We start from the raw sequence: 16,535 nt of genomic DNA on the forward strand, positions 1-16,535 counted from the left end.
TTCGCTTGTTTGTTCCGCTGGCTCTTTAACCAAGCCAGCCCCAGCAGGCAGAGACCCGGCTGGAGGAGGGAGATTCCTGCAGGGGGAAGGGAAAATCTGCCCCTCAAAGTTAGCTGAATTTCTTCACCAGGCTCAGCCTGTGTCACTTCCCGGCTGGAGGAGACTCTGTGTTCGCACAGGATCTGCCCTTCCAGGAACCGCGCTGATGAAACACTTGCCCGGGAGCGCAGAGATGGGTTTAATCATGTGGTGGGAAGGTGCTTGGTCAGAAATGTTGTTTGTCTTTGGAAGAGCAGGACAGCTGCCTGGGGGGGGTGTGGGGGGGATTCTTCACATGCCTTTTGGATAGGGACTTGGGCAGTTTGCAAGGAAATACTCAGACCTTCTTGTCTTAATGGCTTTTTTCTTTTAAGTATCTTTTCTGGCTATTAATTCAGACTTCCCCTTTAATGTCGGCCCAGTAATCCAAGGCAATGGGGAGTCTACACCATGGCCAAGCTTTTCACAAGTGACTTTGAATAGCTCCGTGTTTGGTGCCCAACTTGAGATTCCCTCAAGTGCCTGGATTTTTCAGGGTGGGTGTTCAGCCTTTTCTGAAAATCGGATTCTTTATAACATGGACACCCACAATCACTAGTCACTGGTGAAAATCTTTGCCTGTATCAGCAGAAGCTTTAGAAAGGAGTTGTCCCCGTAAAGTCCGAGACTGAAACGCCCGTAGTACTTTGGGCTTGGGTATCAGATATCGGGGGACTGCTATGAAAATAGCCACAGAGGATCTTGTCTGCAAATTAGACTTTTCATTTCTATCTTGTTCCCTGCTTTACTAGACTGCAACAATTTACTAGCCTCCGATTTCAGCTTTCTATAAACTTTCTTCTCCCCCACACCTCCCCAGGCTCTGAGAGGAGTGTGTTCTCTTATAAAGTGTGGGCTGAGGAGCGGGAGGAGAGATTGCTTACTTCTATTGCCAGGCTTTAGCTGCTATTCTGTTTTCTCCAAGGACACCCTGGAAACATGAAACTTTGGGATAAACTCTTAGTTGCATGCAGATAGGACAGACTCTTACTTGGTTAATGCTAGGAGTCCATCAGCAGAAATGAGCTTAAGGGAATGCATGGCAGCACTGTGCCACCCTGCAGTTTTGGTAAATGTTTGGTTGTCCTCCTCCTGTTTCTGTTCCAAATCTTCTTCCATCTGTAGTCAGTGTCCTGTCTCCTTTCTGTTCAGGATAACGGACAATTGATGCTACAAAAAGTGGAGTGGCACTCTCCAAAACTCTGCTTTCCGATGGCTAGCAAGTTGTGTGTTAAATAGTAGTTGATGGGGGGGGGGGGATCATGAACTGTCAACCCTTGCACCTGCTGTCCTCCTCTCTGCAGATCCCCGCCACGCTTTTTCAAATGCATAAGCTGGAGTCTAGCTTGCATACTGCCCTAAGCAGCAAGACTTGTCCATTGCAGCAGTAAATGGTGTTATGGTTGAAGAGTCGTGGGTGGACAAGTCACACCAATCTTGGCCAGCTTCAAACTGAAAGGCTCCACGTCCTATTGCTAAGCTTCTTGAATAACCAGTCCCTCCAGCGGTACACACTGATTTAAATACACCTACAAATAAGCATATTCATTTCTAAATAATTGTGGCTTTGGGGGAGTTTGGTAGTAGGGGAGGATCAAGTCTTAAGGTTAACACTGGTAGTGGTATCATCATGCCTGGTGGTTCTTCCAACAAATCAGCTTCTGTTTTATCTTCTGAAGAGACCAAGACAAGCTTGAGAATAGTTAGATAAAATGCTAGCATGCAGCCAGCTGTTGCAGTGTTCCTATTGTGAAGAGCTTCCCCCAGAAATCTTGATGCATATTCTCTCAGATTTCTCACAGAAATTGGTCACTGGCCACTGTTGCATCTTCTTTGTGTTTAAAGACTAAACAATTGGTGCTACGTATTTGTTAGCTTCATCTGTTTAACGATGTCCCTCTAAGCCTTCCATCCTTGACCTGACATGTTTGTAATTATTCTGTTTAATTGATCACTTTGCCTGTAAACATCACAGCTTTCCCATTTGTGCCTCTGAATGTGGGGATCTGACAGCGTACCCAAGGTCTCTGTAAATAGAAATCAAAATGTGTCTGCTTTGGGGGATCTGAGGCAGCAAATGTGTTGGGTTTTTTGTTGATGTTGGTTTTGTTTTTCTGTATCAAGATAATTGGTAGTATTTGCCGAAACATTGACTTTATGAAGTCTTGCTTATGTTAGATAGCTAGGTAACAATTTCTGTGGTTATAGATGTGTTTGATTTATATACATTACTCAAATATTTAACCCACGATCTGAGACTATTTATGGAGAGAGATGAGCAAAAATGGTGCTGTGGGGAAGGAGAACTCAGCTTTTCCCCTCTCTGAGGGTCTGATTGCCCAAGGGTGCTGTGTCCAGGAGCAGCTGCAATTGCAATTTACTTGGAAGGACCAAACTCTTTCCTTTCCTGGAGTTGGTGATAACTCAGTTATCAGAGGAGTTTGCGCTGTCCTCAGCCTTCTGTAAATTGAGATTAAGGGGTATTAAAGAGTCTGTGGATTAACACACTTATCTGGAACAGGGTTCTAAACTGGAGACAGTGGCGTGCTTTTTGTGATTGGAGAGCGGGGCGTTTTTCAGCTGATTCTTCTTAAATTAGAATGTTTTGCTTTGCAAATCAGGAATTCAGTTAGAGATCACAGATCCTTGTACAGTTACCTGCAAAATCAGACGTCAAGGTTTGCTGCACCGAAATATTGTTCTCTGTGTGGAATGGTAAAGACAGCATGCGGATTGCTAATGCCAGTAACCTTTACATGGGTGTATTTGTAAGTAGATGCAGTTAGCTAATTGGCTGTGACTTTCAGGCATCAGCAAAAAAATGATTCCCATGTTCACGCTTTGAGTTGGTGGTTTAGTCAGCTGGACTGGACCTTGAAAATATCTCATTCACAAGATTAAAATCAACATTGAAGAGAATCTTTTGTTTATCAAAATACCGCCATTAAAATTGTATCTTGATTTAGGGCCAGCTGCTGCTCCTGTTGAACTCAGTGGGAGCAACGTTTAGTTATTAGCTTTTTCCTGTATAAGACCTAAAATTTCAAGCAGAGATCACAGCAGCTATTGGACAGATCAGGGTAGATGAGGCAGACCTGTAAATTTCCAAGAATTTGTACCAGAAGACGCCTTCAGTCATTTCCACTCCACTTGCCCTCTGTCCTCACTCTTTAGGGTTAATCACCAGGTTTTGATATCTTATTCCATGTATTAGTCCTTGAAATGTGTTACTCAGCCCTGAGAAGGTAGCAAACGGTCCTTCATTTTACTGCTAGGTCTCTTTCTCTGCCTTCTGTATTTTAAAGAGGAAGTCTGGTCCAGTGGTTAGGGCGTTCCCTGCTCCACCACAGACTTCCTGTGTGACCTTTGGCAAGTCACTTGGGGACAGATTTTCAAAGGTATTTAGGTGCCTATAGATGCATCTATAACTCCCCTTGGCACTTGGGTGCTTTTGAAAATCCCATTAGGAGCCTAGCTGTACCTTTGAAAATCTGTCCCTTTGTCTTTGTGCCTCAGTTCTCCATCTGCAAAATGGGCTTAAGAGCACTCTGCCACCTCAGAGGGACTGTGACAAAGATTAAACCTTACCTAGGTACTATGAGTACTAGCTAGAGCGCTAATAAAAGCATTTTACCAAAATGGAAATATTTATACATTTGCTATTCTGTAAACTGAGAAAGATCTTTAATGATTGTTTTATTTAACGCTGGCCTGCTCCCAGTTATGGGAGCTAAAATCTGTGTTTCAGACTAAAAGGAGGAATGTAGAACTACCAGTTTCTCCAAATATGTTTTACGTGAGTCTTGGAATCCTTTACAGCGGTGGTTCTCAACCTGTTTACCACTGTGGGCTGCGTATGCAGCTCTCTGTGATGTGTGGGCCGCATCCAGCATAACATGTGCACTCTCTGTATGGCCCTGAGGATGTCACACGGGCCACAGCTATGCGCTGATTGGGCTGCGGGTGGAGAACCTCTGTTTTTAAAGGAAGAAAGCAACTGAAAACTCTCAGTAGAATTCCTTTCAGCAAAGGGTTAAAACTGGTCATGAAATGTCTTTGCTGAATTGGAAAATGCAGGATAGTGCTACCACTTAAAAGTTACCAGCTTCCTTCCCAGTTTGTGTAACATACAAGGGATGTTACAAGCTATTAATAGGGCATTTAATTTTGTACTCAGTGTAATTAATACTCATTTTATTGACTCATTTCTTCCTACCCATGCCTCACTTTAGGCCTTATCCTGTGTTCATTTCCCCCCCCCCCCCCCTTCAGAGGATGCCTGATCATGCCCTTTATCTTGAAATCTACCTTGGTAGTTTAAAGTTTGATCTTCAGTGTAACTCCTTGTGTCGAGGCATGTGTGCAGCCATGAAATATGGGGCTGCCACATTTACAGTATCCTGGAGGCTCTTCTGTATCTCCGCAGATGTGGAGCTCTAGTGAAGAGCTTTAGTTTAATTGCTTTTCTACCTTTGTAAATATTTTACCATTATAGTGAGAATTGCTGACACTTGGGATTTAAAGAGGGCGCTGCAGACAAATGGAGATTCAAGGAAAGGGGAGTTCCACGGCATAGCCCAAATTGCTGCTTTCAGCTGCAGTTTATTTGAATTCCTGCTGTGAACTAAGGGTCATTTGTAGTTTTGGACGTTTGAAACCCCAAAATAGACTGGCTAGATCTTTTCCCACCTAAAAAGCTCAGTAGAGACTTTTGATCAGCATTGAATATTGATATTACTTTCCTGGCATGCAAGCTATATATCCTTGGATGCTTGGGCAACAATATAATAAATACTCTGCTCCATCCTTCATGGAAGGAAGTTGTGAACTGAGCATCGGTTCCGTGCTGCTCTCTACCCAGCATCTTAGAATGATCAGCCTGTTTCTGATTATACCAGCTGAGCTGAGTGACATTTCTTCCCTCTTTTCCTTCCTTTCTCACTCATCCTAATGTGTCAAATAGTGCATGGGAAAGGCCTGTCACTCCCCCGTGTTTCTCCCCCTGATACTTTTTTTCTGATTACCTCAGTGTGTTTGCATAGGTGTGTTTTAGCACACAGCAGAGAACTCTGTTGATCATTAACCCAGGCAGAGGATGCGTTATCCATGTCTAGCCTTCCTGCTTGGACTTCCTGTCTCTTTTCCTGGAGGTGGATTGTCTTTAAGTTTCACTGATACTGAGCTAGATGAACCACTGATCTAACCCAGTATGGCCGTTCTTATGTTGGGAGGCAGAAGGGGTGCCTGAAATAGGATCAAGACTTGAGCAAGAAATCGGTGATCCCAGGGTAACTAATTTTCAAGCAATAAATAGTTAGCTTTACATATTTAGCTGCCCAGCCGGATTCACATTTGGAAAGGCTGCGAACCATTCCAGTTGCTTCTGAGATGCTGGGGTCTGTTGGGACTGCTGTGTAAATGTTCACTTCCAAGGAAAAGTTGGTTTTCTCGTAGAAGTTATCATTCCAGCCCTGCTTCTCTAGAGACAAGAGCCGATCAGTAGAGAATGGCCCTTTGGGGCCAGCTAATATTAAGGCTGCCTGGTTCTATCCTGGCACGACACCTCTTTGGACCACTTTTTTTTATAGAACCTCAGGCTAAAACAGTATTTTCTGGAAGGGATTTAAACAACTTCAGACCAATTTTGTTGAAATGCTGATTATCTGGCTGATCTGATCAGGGTCAGTTAGTTCAGAGCCTATGGTAGTTAGGAAAGAGTTATTGTCCCTCCATGCTGACCTGACCAACCGCATGTGAACCATATTCACCTGAACTGGTTTAAAACTAGTTCAGCAGGCCATTTTCCCACCTTACCAGATGTGCTACGCGTTGAGCAAAGACAGAAATTCAGAGTTGTCTGACATTCCATCTTCAACCAGATTCTTATGTAAAGTCAGCCTGCTATTCAGAGAACCCTCTTTCCACACAGATGTGTTAAATCAACCCTGCACCCTTAACTTTGAACTTCCTTGCTTTTGTTGCCTTATTATTGTCATAACATGGCGTAATTTGTTTGCTTAAAGGCAGCTTTGCCCTGTGTGTGTGTGTGTGTGTGTGTGTGTGTATATATACACAGGTACTGTAGCTTTCTTTCAACAATTACAGCTAACTGGGAATAGTTGATCTTGGAATCTAATAAAAACACTGTTACATTGTGTAGGATTTAAAAAACGTTTTATGAGGGAGAGAAACTTTCATGTCATAAGCCAGTCACTAAGCAAAACGTGCTCTCTGGGCAGTTTATTCATTGTGCTTTTACCTTTGGAGTATCTGGTGCTGGCAGCGCTGGGATGAGCTAGGAGATGGAACTGGTTGAACCACTGATCCGCTCTGGTATAGCAACGCCTCTGTTCCAAAGTGGAGGTTTTATGTTAGGAATAAAGAGCATAGGAAAGGCGTAACCAAGTACATAAAACAGTTGACTGGGTCAGGGAGTGATTGTTGGGAAGTATGTCCTATTTTGTTTGTTGTTTTACTTTAGTCAAACACGTGTTACTGGGCTGAATAAACAGGTAATTTACATGAAATTCTGTCCTCCTTATCAAGGAGATCAGACTGGATGATCTAATGATCCCATCTGGCCTTAAAATCTCTGAATTTGTATTGCACCTGAGAGGTTCATTCGAACAGGGAGCAGTAAAGGGGCCCAGTGTCTAAGACCCCAGCACAGGAGCTGCATGCTGTTCATTTGGAAGTTTTTTAATTCAAGAAATGAACGTTGCAGCACTATATCTCCACGTGAAATGTGGAGGACTAACTAAGTTGGCACAGTGGTAAAAGCACATTTCTAGGAAATTCAGTAGCATTCTCTGAAGTAGGGCACTTGTGTCAACTAGCCATCTTGACATGAGAAAGTCATTGGTTTCATTCTCGAAGTGTCTAAGGACTGCATTCTCCTACTCCGTGCATCTTTGTCTAGCCAGGTACTTAGCTGATCCCCATCACTAGAGTATCTGAACACATGTGGCACATTCGTTTATTGATAATGGTTATTAACAAGTTAAGATTTGGGTTTTCTCTTGAAACCCCTCTAGTTGCCTAGTAGGCTAAACCCACAAATCATTTATTCTTTCTCTAAGCAAATGTTTGTGTCCTTTTGAGTAGTCAGTGTTGAAAACCGTGCATTTGCATGTGTATTTTGATAAGATCTGTGTTGTCCCATCATCACGTGCTTTTGATCTCTGATTTCCCTAGTAACCCTTCTCTTTTCTGGGTTTTGTTTACACTTGGCTAAAACTCAAGGCAGACATTTGTTTTTAAGTGCAAATACAGCATATCTGCCTATCCCTCTGGTTTAAAGTTGTGACATGGCTTGTGGGAAGAAGACAAGTCGAATTAAGTTCAGTGCTATCTTTTGATCCGGCGCAGCCTCGGAGCATTCTGGGAGCGGGGAATTGCTAGATTGCTGTGACACCTCCAAAACCTTCTATTTACAAAGCTTCGCAGACCTTTGGGCACTCCTCAAGCTATTGTCTGTACTTAAGTGTTCAGGTGTCTTGAATGCTCCACCTCAGGTCATCCTGTTGCAGGCTTTTTTGTAAAATATTCTATTTAGAAACCCTTCTATGCTGTCACACACACACACTCTCCTGTGCTATCACACACACACACTCTCCTGTATGTCTTTTGCTTTTTTAATATTGCAAGTTGAATAGAGCATCTTTGCTTGAGTCCATCTGAGCCTGCTGTTCATCATATGATGTCGCTGCCATCTTATTACATCGTAGTTTGTTGCTGTGGAGTCAGTGGTCACACCAGAAGGCTAATCTCTGATGGGGAATTAGCAATAGAAAATAATCTCTCTGAGGAGCAAGTGCCCATCTTTACTACCAAGGCTCTTTGTAGGAAAAGAAATGGGAAGAGAAATATGAGGTGTGTGCAATGTATATACAAAATGATTTCTAAGTAGAACACTCTTTTCAGTGATCAGCTTTGTAAATATTGCTTGCAAGGAGAGCGAACTACATGCGAGCTTCAAACAGACGTTCAAAAAGACATCTCTCCTTCGATCGTATCTTGCACTGTCCATGTTCACCTTGACTACGTAGCAGCTCACCAGTGCATGGATCTGAGTAGTCTGACTGTAAGACACTGCTGGAGTTTCAGGGGAACCGACAAAACTAATTTTGGGTCAGATGGGACTGGGGTAGATCATTCTGACTTTGCAAAAGAGAGATTCAACTTTGGCCTATCATTAAAAAAACAAAACAGTTGCACTCTGTGAAATTCAATGGGCAAGTAACAAGCAGGAGTAACTCTTGTTGGCCCAGTTTTCAGGAGTGGTCAGAATTAAACTAATCCCTTCTCCGGTCCCAGGCTTTATGATGGAAGGGGAAACAAAACCCTCTTTAAAAGTAGTTGAGCTAATTAAACATGATTGTGGGGTGATGAGTGCACCCAAATGGCTGTTTAGCTGGCATGGGTTGCTGCCCCTCTTGCTGTGGAAGAGCAGGTGGGAAAATCTGAAAACAAAGATGAATCAGAACGGCTGGGTTCTTGTGTGTGTTTCAGGATTGAAAGCCAATTACATGTGATGGAAGCAAATCACTTGTCAGTATCACCTTTAACCCTCCCACCGCTTCTCTGCAATGGGAAAGCACAAGAAAGCAAACTGAGAATATGCACACTCGTGTACTTGACTAATTAGAGGGTAATGCGAGTGCTGAGTGAGTTTGTGCTCTGAATTGTCCATTAGCATGTACATCATGTGCGTGTCTAGATGGATTGGTGTATATTGCTAAAATAGCTCTTTAAATGTCCAGACGGTTAAAGAAGTGAGGCAATTTGCATCAGACGGCGGGGTCTTTGGAAGGAAAGGTGCACCAAAGTTAGCAATGGATGAGGGGCAAGTTTTCACTTTGAATTGCCGAGCTCTTGGTAGTGTGGGCACAGTCGTTGCATGATCGCAAGAGTAATTTCTTTAATTTCCTCCTTATGTCAGATTATAGAACACGTGTTGCATGGGTCTCTAAGGGCTTCAAATCAATTGAATCCCTGCTTAGGAGACCTGCTCCTAAGCACGCTCTGTTCCTGCTAGGCGGGGGGAGAGGCTCTCTTCAGGTTTGTAGCACACAGCTGCATCCAGTATTGTACTGATCCTTCCACTTCTAATGTGCGAGCCAGTTTTCAAATGTTCTTCACTCAGGTCCTTGTATTTCTCAAAAAGACAAAGCACCTAAGCCATAAGAGCAGTCAGAAGTTGCCATCTGAGCTTCATGGGGGTAAAAACATCTGGAAGTCTGTAAAGTTCAGAGTTCTGAGCATTCTTGTAACATAACTTGCATAAGAGCGGCCATTCTGGGTCAGAGCAATGATCCATCTCCAGTGTCCTGTCTTCCGACAGTGGTCAGTTCCAGGTGCTTCAGAGGAATGAAGAGAACAGGGCAATTATTGAGTTTAAAGGGTGCGTGGTGAGTGATCAGTGGAAACGATTTCAGGATTGAAGTACTCTTGGTAAGTTGATCCCGAGCCAAGAGAAAATTGGCAATATCGCTGCCAAGAAAAACTTGCCGTACAGACTTGGAGGGGCATGGGAAGCAATGCTGAATTTGCATTTTAAAACAAATCTCTGGTTCATCTCAGCCTCTGACTGGGAGGTTTACTCGCTGATTTCTGGATCCTAATGGTTATCCCAGAGGGTGCGTTTACACTGGGAAAACATTGGCGTCTCCAGCCACCCTAATGATGATATGGTGGCACTGCTGCCAGTGGAGCCCGCTGCTTGTACGCAGACACCGAGTAGCTAAAAAAATTCCTTCCCACCTCTCCGTGCTGCATCTGGCACCATAGGACTATGCAGAGAAAATGCTTACAAACTTCCTTAGGGCAGACAAGTCCTTGGGGTGAGGACTTTGGGAACGAAAGAGACCTGCCTGCCTAATAACAACATGCTGTCGAATACAGCTTATCATTCCCTTTTCTTTACGCTTGGGCAGTCCAGTGACCACTGAAATGTCCTTTTTAATGTCCTGGCTAGTTTTTTACTTTTGGATCCTGATCCAGTGCATTTTGCGTAATGGTATATTATAGGTGGGGTTGTTATACTTTGAGACAAATATTAAACTATTAGTATTTGAAAGTGACAAATTACTGAGCAAAGACTCTCCTCAATCCACAGTAAACCTGGCATGTTTTTAACGAGCCTGAGAAATGCACTGCATGAGTTGTAACGTAGGCTGGTAGGGTGAGTATAGACACATGCACCTTTTGGGGGAGCATAATGCTCTTAAGATTTCAGAGTTCGTCCCAGTGCAGAGTATTGCTGCTTGATACAGAAAGGGCAGCTGTGTTGACCTAGAGAATACGAGGGAAATGCTGACTTCCAATTTAGGGCATCAAAGTGAAGTGACATAGAGTTTTGGCGTAGGGATTTCACACATAAATTGTTTTATTAATAAAGGAAAATTTTTCTTTGTTTTGTCTCTGCTAATTAATGATCATTTCAGGGAATTGTTTTAAATCACATTAAAAGAGAAACATTTTTGCTTGAAGTGTTTCCCGTCACTGTGAATCTCCTGTTGCACGAAGTGAAGTCACTCTCAGATTTGCAAAGCTGGAGCACCTTCCACGACCGTGGAGGTGGTGAACAAATCTGTAACATGGGGACAGGTTACAGCACCAGACCATTCAGAGGTCCTGGTGATTTCCCGTTTCGAATCAGGAGCGGCTTAGAGAAGTCTGGCAAATGACCGTTCTCCCTGAAAATCTGTTTAACACCTTTTTTTAATCTACTGTAAATTAATATTGGTTATCAAACGGGCTGTTAAATTCTCAACTGACCTGTTTATGTGGGAGAGGGCGCCTCAGCACGGGGGCCAGTTGAGCCCCAGCTGGACGTGGAGAACAGCAAATGCAGTGCGGGTGTGGGAAAATAAATGTTCCAACAGGTAAACCACTGAACAATGAAATTCCTGCTACTTCAGAATACGTGAGCCTCTTTTACTTACACACACACACACACACACACACACACACACACACACACACACACACACACACACACACACACACACACACACCCCACATCATAGAAATGTAACTAAGCACCTGCTGCTCTTTACTGTAAGGAAAAGCCTTAATTGCAGCTTTGATCACTTTGAATGGAGATGGACAGACATTTGTGTCCTGTTTACAATACTCCTTGACTTCTGTTTTTTACCAGGAAGGTGCTTTGTAGGCCGTAATCTGAGGCAGCCTGTTTTCCCAGCGGCTGCATTGCAAAATGTCGTTCCTCCAGTCCGTCCCTTGTTCTCAGCAGTTCATTCTGGGGCTCTGGCGTAGCGCTTCCTCAAGGTCTGCAGTAGCTTCCCTGTCCCCTACACTTTCCCACCATTGCTGCCGTCGGGTCAGTTGCACCAGCGTTAGCAATGGTGGGAGCACTTGTACAGATGGGCTGCCAGGTGCCACGAACACAAGCACCATCCTGTCTGTACCTGCTGCAGGGCGTCTGCATGACAGTGTTCACAGTGCTGGTGATGCCAGGGCCTTCCCCATGCTTGAGCTCCCATTGGCGGTACACCTAGTTAAGGTGAAAGGGCAGTAACGGTTCAGACAAGGCTACCTCTGCTGCAGGTCTGGTCTGCACTGGCCCCAATGCAGCTTTTACAAGATTCTCGTTTAAATCCAAATCACCCAAAACCAGCATCTAACTTTACTGGACTTTCTTCCCTGGACCCACAGCCGAATTGGTTTTCCTTGCTGCTGCCTAGCGTTCTCCAGCTCGCGTCTCTGTTAGCGCTCGCTCTGGCAGCTGGAACCAAAGCAGCACTGGTGCCCAGGCACTGAACTTGTTTATTTGCGTTCCCAACAGACTGAACGTTTCACCTCTGACGCAAGCAGCCGTCATTGTCTTGGTGATCCCCAACCTGCCTGTACCTGAGTCACACCCACTGAACGCTATCAGTTGCTGCAAGGCCAGGTTTGTGTGCAGTAGGGATTATGAACTAGTGCAGATTTTAGGAAGGGTGTGTGACTCAAGACGAGATACGAATACAGCTCTGTGCCAGCAAGGGAAGGATTGTGTGGGGTTGCTTCGCTGGTTACCCATTTCGCAGGGGATGCAGCCAGTACTCTAATTCAGGAGAGACAGTGGTCCCAGTTCTTTTTCCGTCCTTGTAGTGTTGGGCATGCGTTGGCTAAATATAGATGGCCCTGGACTTGACTAATATGGAGAGGGACAGTATGTTGACCTCTGTGTGTCTCACTTGACTTCTGTTACAGTAATATTTAAAGCAACAGTGTCTCTTTTGTTTAAAGTTACGGGGCTCTGCTAGCCAGACCAAACATGGTTAGGTCAGGGGGAGCCGGGGTTCTCACACAGCTACACTTGTAGAGAGAAGTTTGTGCCCAGATTAGTAGTAACCTGTTTTTTAAGAATTAAATGTATTTGGAGCAGAGGCGATAGTAATGGGTTTTGGTCAGAAGGGCTCAGGGATGGTTAAACTTTAACAAGCTGTGCTTTTAACCTTTAGTGACTAAGGCAATGAAGTTAAAATTCAAAGAATGCCCTCCAGGACTGTCTGTATTAATCCTGAAAGGGGGAAGGTACATTGTAAAATTGGATGAATTTTTAGAAAACTGAACTGGCAGTTTGTTTGGCCTTTTTTGATCCTTGACATGAAGAATAAATTCTGCTGTTTGAGTTTTTCCAAGTTGGTTAAAGTGCATTAAAACTCTCACTGACAGCACATCTTATCGCTCTGCTCATAGAATAAAAGCCAGCTAGTCTTGGCCAGAGCCAAGCATTTAAATAAGTACGGCGCATATGGTAATAACTCTTAGAAGCACTCCCTGGGGTGTAACTTTTCTGCTTAGCAAGGCTGATTATGTATATTAGAAGTCTATAGATATTTAAACAATATATAGAGCTAGAAGAATACATCATGTAGGGATTTAGTTTGGGAATGTCTTGACTTGGGGATGGTATCATATAAACCAAGCCCCCTTTGCTTCCTCATTTCCAGGATCACTACTTTAAAAAATGCCTGGTATTGTACATCTGCTGTAAATGTTTAATACCAGAATTTCTCAGTGGCAGCTGTTGTTGCTTTAAGCAGCCCTTTTCTGAAGAATCATTTGATTTGGGAGTGCTCTCAGAGCAATGCTTTCGTGCAGCTCTCAAGCCTTTCAAGGCACTTTACAACCTTTTGGTAGATAACTGGTTCCATTTTTTCCAGATGGATAAACTGAAGCAAATTAGGTGAGGGATAGCTCAGTGGTTTGAGCATTGGCTTGCTAAACCCAGGGTTGTGAGTTCAATCCTTGAGGGGGCCACTTAGGGATCTGGGGCAAAAATTGGTCCTGCTAGTGAAGGCAGGGGGCTGGACTCGATGACCTTTCAAGGTCCCTTCCAGTTCTAGAAGATTGGTATATCTCCAATTATTACCTTTATTACTTTTGACCAGAGTCACTGATTGTTGCTCTCTGGAAGCCAGGTTCTCTTAGGTTTTAGAATTATGAACCCAGAACCTTTCTTTGCTATTATTAAGGCTAGTTGCTTGCACTGTGTAAGGAATCCTGTCAGCTCAGTCTGGGGGCCAGGCCTACACTTAAAATGCTGCCTCGGTGCAGCTGCAGCACATAAGTGAGGATGTGCCGACACCGACGGGAGAACGTCTCCTGTTGACGTAGTTAACCCACTTCCCTGAGAGGCGGTAGCTGTGTTGATGGATTTTTCACCAGTACAGGTCTGTTGCACGAGCCTGGCTTCTCTGGGAGCTTGTATCTGTCTTCTGAATTACCTGTTGCTTATGTTGCCACATACCGAATACTATACTTCATACCATGTTACAGCAGAATTGGACAAAACCGCCTATTATACAGGGCAAGGTCGCATCCCCTGAAATGTATTAACTACATTGGAGATTCCGGTATCTAAATTTATATCAAATCCCCTGTGACAGGAGGATAATCAAGGTGCTAATTTCACCTAAAACAACCGTCACAATTCTGGTTCGAGGTATTAACACTGGCTTTTCCTAGAGTGCTTCTTGCCAAGCCATGAGCTGCATGGGAAATGTGTGAGAGAGAGTCAGGAAGTTTGTTCGCTTTCTCAGCTGCTCCTCTTTGACCTTGAGGTCGTTGCCTGACAGGAAACGCAACAGACGGTTTGATGAGAGGATGTGAGGGAGAATCGCATGTAAAATCCATAAGTTTCTCAGTGTGATTGCAGCTCAGCTGCTGGACACCAGTTCAGGAGTGTACCCCAGGGCATTATGTCTCTCGGTATTTGGGGTGGGCGAGCTGTATTTAATCTGAGTTTGGGTTTACGGACCTTTTCTCTGCCTTGTAGAGTCAAAGCAGGAACCTGTGCCCGCGTGAAGGGACTTGCTACGTTGCTTCCTTGAGGGGAGGAGGGGCCGGCAGTGTATTGCTGGGCTCGTTCATTCATAGGAGCTTTGGAGAGTGCAGGCGAGGTAAAGGGGAAGCGTGCAGGCTTTGACATCATCTGCACGAGCTGTGAAATTTGACAGTGAGTTTGACTCCTTTCTCTGGAGTCTGGTTTTAAAGGAAGCCATCTTCGTTGTTCCTTTAATGACTCCGTTCTGTGTGTGCCTGCAAGGGAATGAGCCCGATGGGGCTCTGCGTGCTTGCGGCCCAGCTGACTGCAGGGCACCCTGAAGAGGAGGAGGAATGTGCCGGGTGCTGCGGCTGTCCGCAGGACAGTGCTGAGACCTGTTGCGGCTGCGTGGGCTGAAGCGTTGCCTGGAGAACACGGAGTGGTGTTGCCACACCCCTGTTGGCAGCAGCTCAGGTTGTGCTGATGAGATGAGAGCCCTTTGCTTAGCCTCCGGTGCAGCTTCTCCTGTTCTCTGCAGCAGCAGCATTGTGACAAACTGGGGCCCCTCCAGAGTCACTTGATCCCTCTCCCCCAAACGTCTCTGGCCTGTACGTTATGGGGGATCGAGTCCTGTGGAAGAGAGAGAGCGGCTTGTCTGGAGCTGGTCTGTGTCAGCACACAGGGAGTTTGGGAATAACCTGCCCTTCCTGTTAACCACAGAGGGGGGGCTCTGCCAGGAGGCCCACCCAGAGCCCGATACAAGGGCAGACTCCTGGGTTCCCCGGAAAGCTCAAGCCGCGGGGCACTGACGCATGAGGGGTAAATATCCAGCTCCCATTGTAGGGGCTTGTGGTTCATTGGCATGGTCTGCACCAGCCTTGCTGCTCTGGCGATGGTACCAGAAGGCTGGTAGCATTTCCTCCGAGGGCTGAATGGCCTTGATTTCATTGGCGTCTGCCCTTCGCTTCCCTCTTGTGAGAGGGGTTGTCGGAGGGAGCATTGGCTCTGCTGCTTTTCAAAATGACTCTTTTAAAAAGCAGCAGAGCCAGTCGCTCTCGCAAGAGGGACGCGAAGGACAGATGCCAAACGGACGCAGGGATACCTGATGTGTTGGATGTGTCAGCTGTAGACCCAGGAGATGGCTAAGAATGAGCTAGTCGTGCAAGCCCAGGCCTGGGAATGAGGGCTCTTAGCTTCTGTCACCAGCTCTGCCGCTGGCTTGCCACGTGAGCTTGGGCCAGTCACTTCCCCTGGCTGGGCAGGGTTGTTACGTGTGCATGAGAGGAGAGTTCTCCTTTTGAGGGTTGTGTCTAGTCTGCTCCTGCTGTAAACGTTCTTTGCAGGGAGAATCTAGTGCAGACCAGACAAGCCTTTCCAGTCCATTCAGGTTCTTACGGCATCTCCTCACCAGGGTATCCGAGTGCCTTGTGGCACATGAGCAGCCGCTTCTAGTTTCACCTTAGGGCAGCTTCTGCAGATGCCCTCCATGTTAGCCAAGATGTCGAGGTAGAAAAGGACTTGATTGAGGTGGAGTGGGGGGCAGGAGATGCTGTTCCGCCCTGTATATACCACTGGAGTGTGTGGTGTCTGCCTGTCTCATCACCGCTAACTCCCTAGAGAGAGCCCCACCTCCCAGCAGAGGAAATGCCTGTTGACAACTCCTTTGTTTTCGAGCTTTGTACAAGTACAGATGTTGCTAAAAATGCAGTTTGCGTCAAACATCTGTGAGTCGGCGCTGGGTTCCCACGCTTGGTTTGTTTTTCCCCCATGCTCTTTCTCAAGTTGCAGAAGTGCAGAGTGGCAAGCGCTTGACTATCACTTCCCTGTTCTCCCCTCGGCCTCAGCCTTGCTCTTTCCACAGACACGGCACGGGAAGCCACAGCCTGGCTGCTGCTCGGCCGTGCTTTGTTCTAGGCATACAAGTGCATGCTATCAACCAACCCCGCTGGGCTGCCTGTTCTCGTGTGGTTCCCCCTGCTGTCCTACCAGCCTTTGGTCAGTGAGGTTTAATAAGCACTTGTTGTCTGTGGGCTTCGTAGTGTTATCTCAGCTTTATACAGCCCTAGGCGCCTGGCAGTTTGTGTGAAATCCCCTAGTGCCTGCGGCAAGTAGCCACGAGCAAAACTTCAACTGGAGCGCAAGACTAGCTCTGCAAAATGCCTCCCTAATGCAGTCGCTT

The 16,535-nt window shown here is 45.5% G+C and overlaps 1 protein-coding gene across 5 annotated transcripts in view; it reads left to right on the plus strand.

The window, feature by feature from the left end:
* SSH2 (slingshot protein phosphatase 2) overlaps positions 1 to 16,535 on the plus strand; it is a 134,991-nt gene that overhangs the window by 77,096 nt on the left and 41,360 nt on the right. The window lies entirely within an intron of this gene.

The sequence above is a fragment of the Mauremys mutica genome, chromosome 19 (genome assembly GCF_020497125.1).
Source record: "Mauremys mutica isolate MM-2020 ecotype Southern chromosome 19, ASM2049712v1, whole genome shotgun sequence".
In the NCBI taxonomy this organism is placed as follows: Eukaryota; Metazoa; Chordata; order Testudines; family Geoemydidae; genus Mauremys; species Mauremys mutica.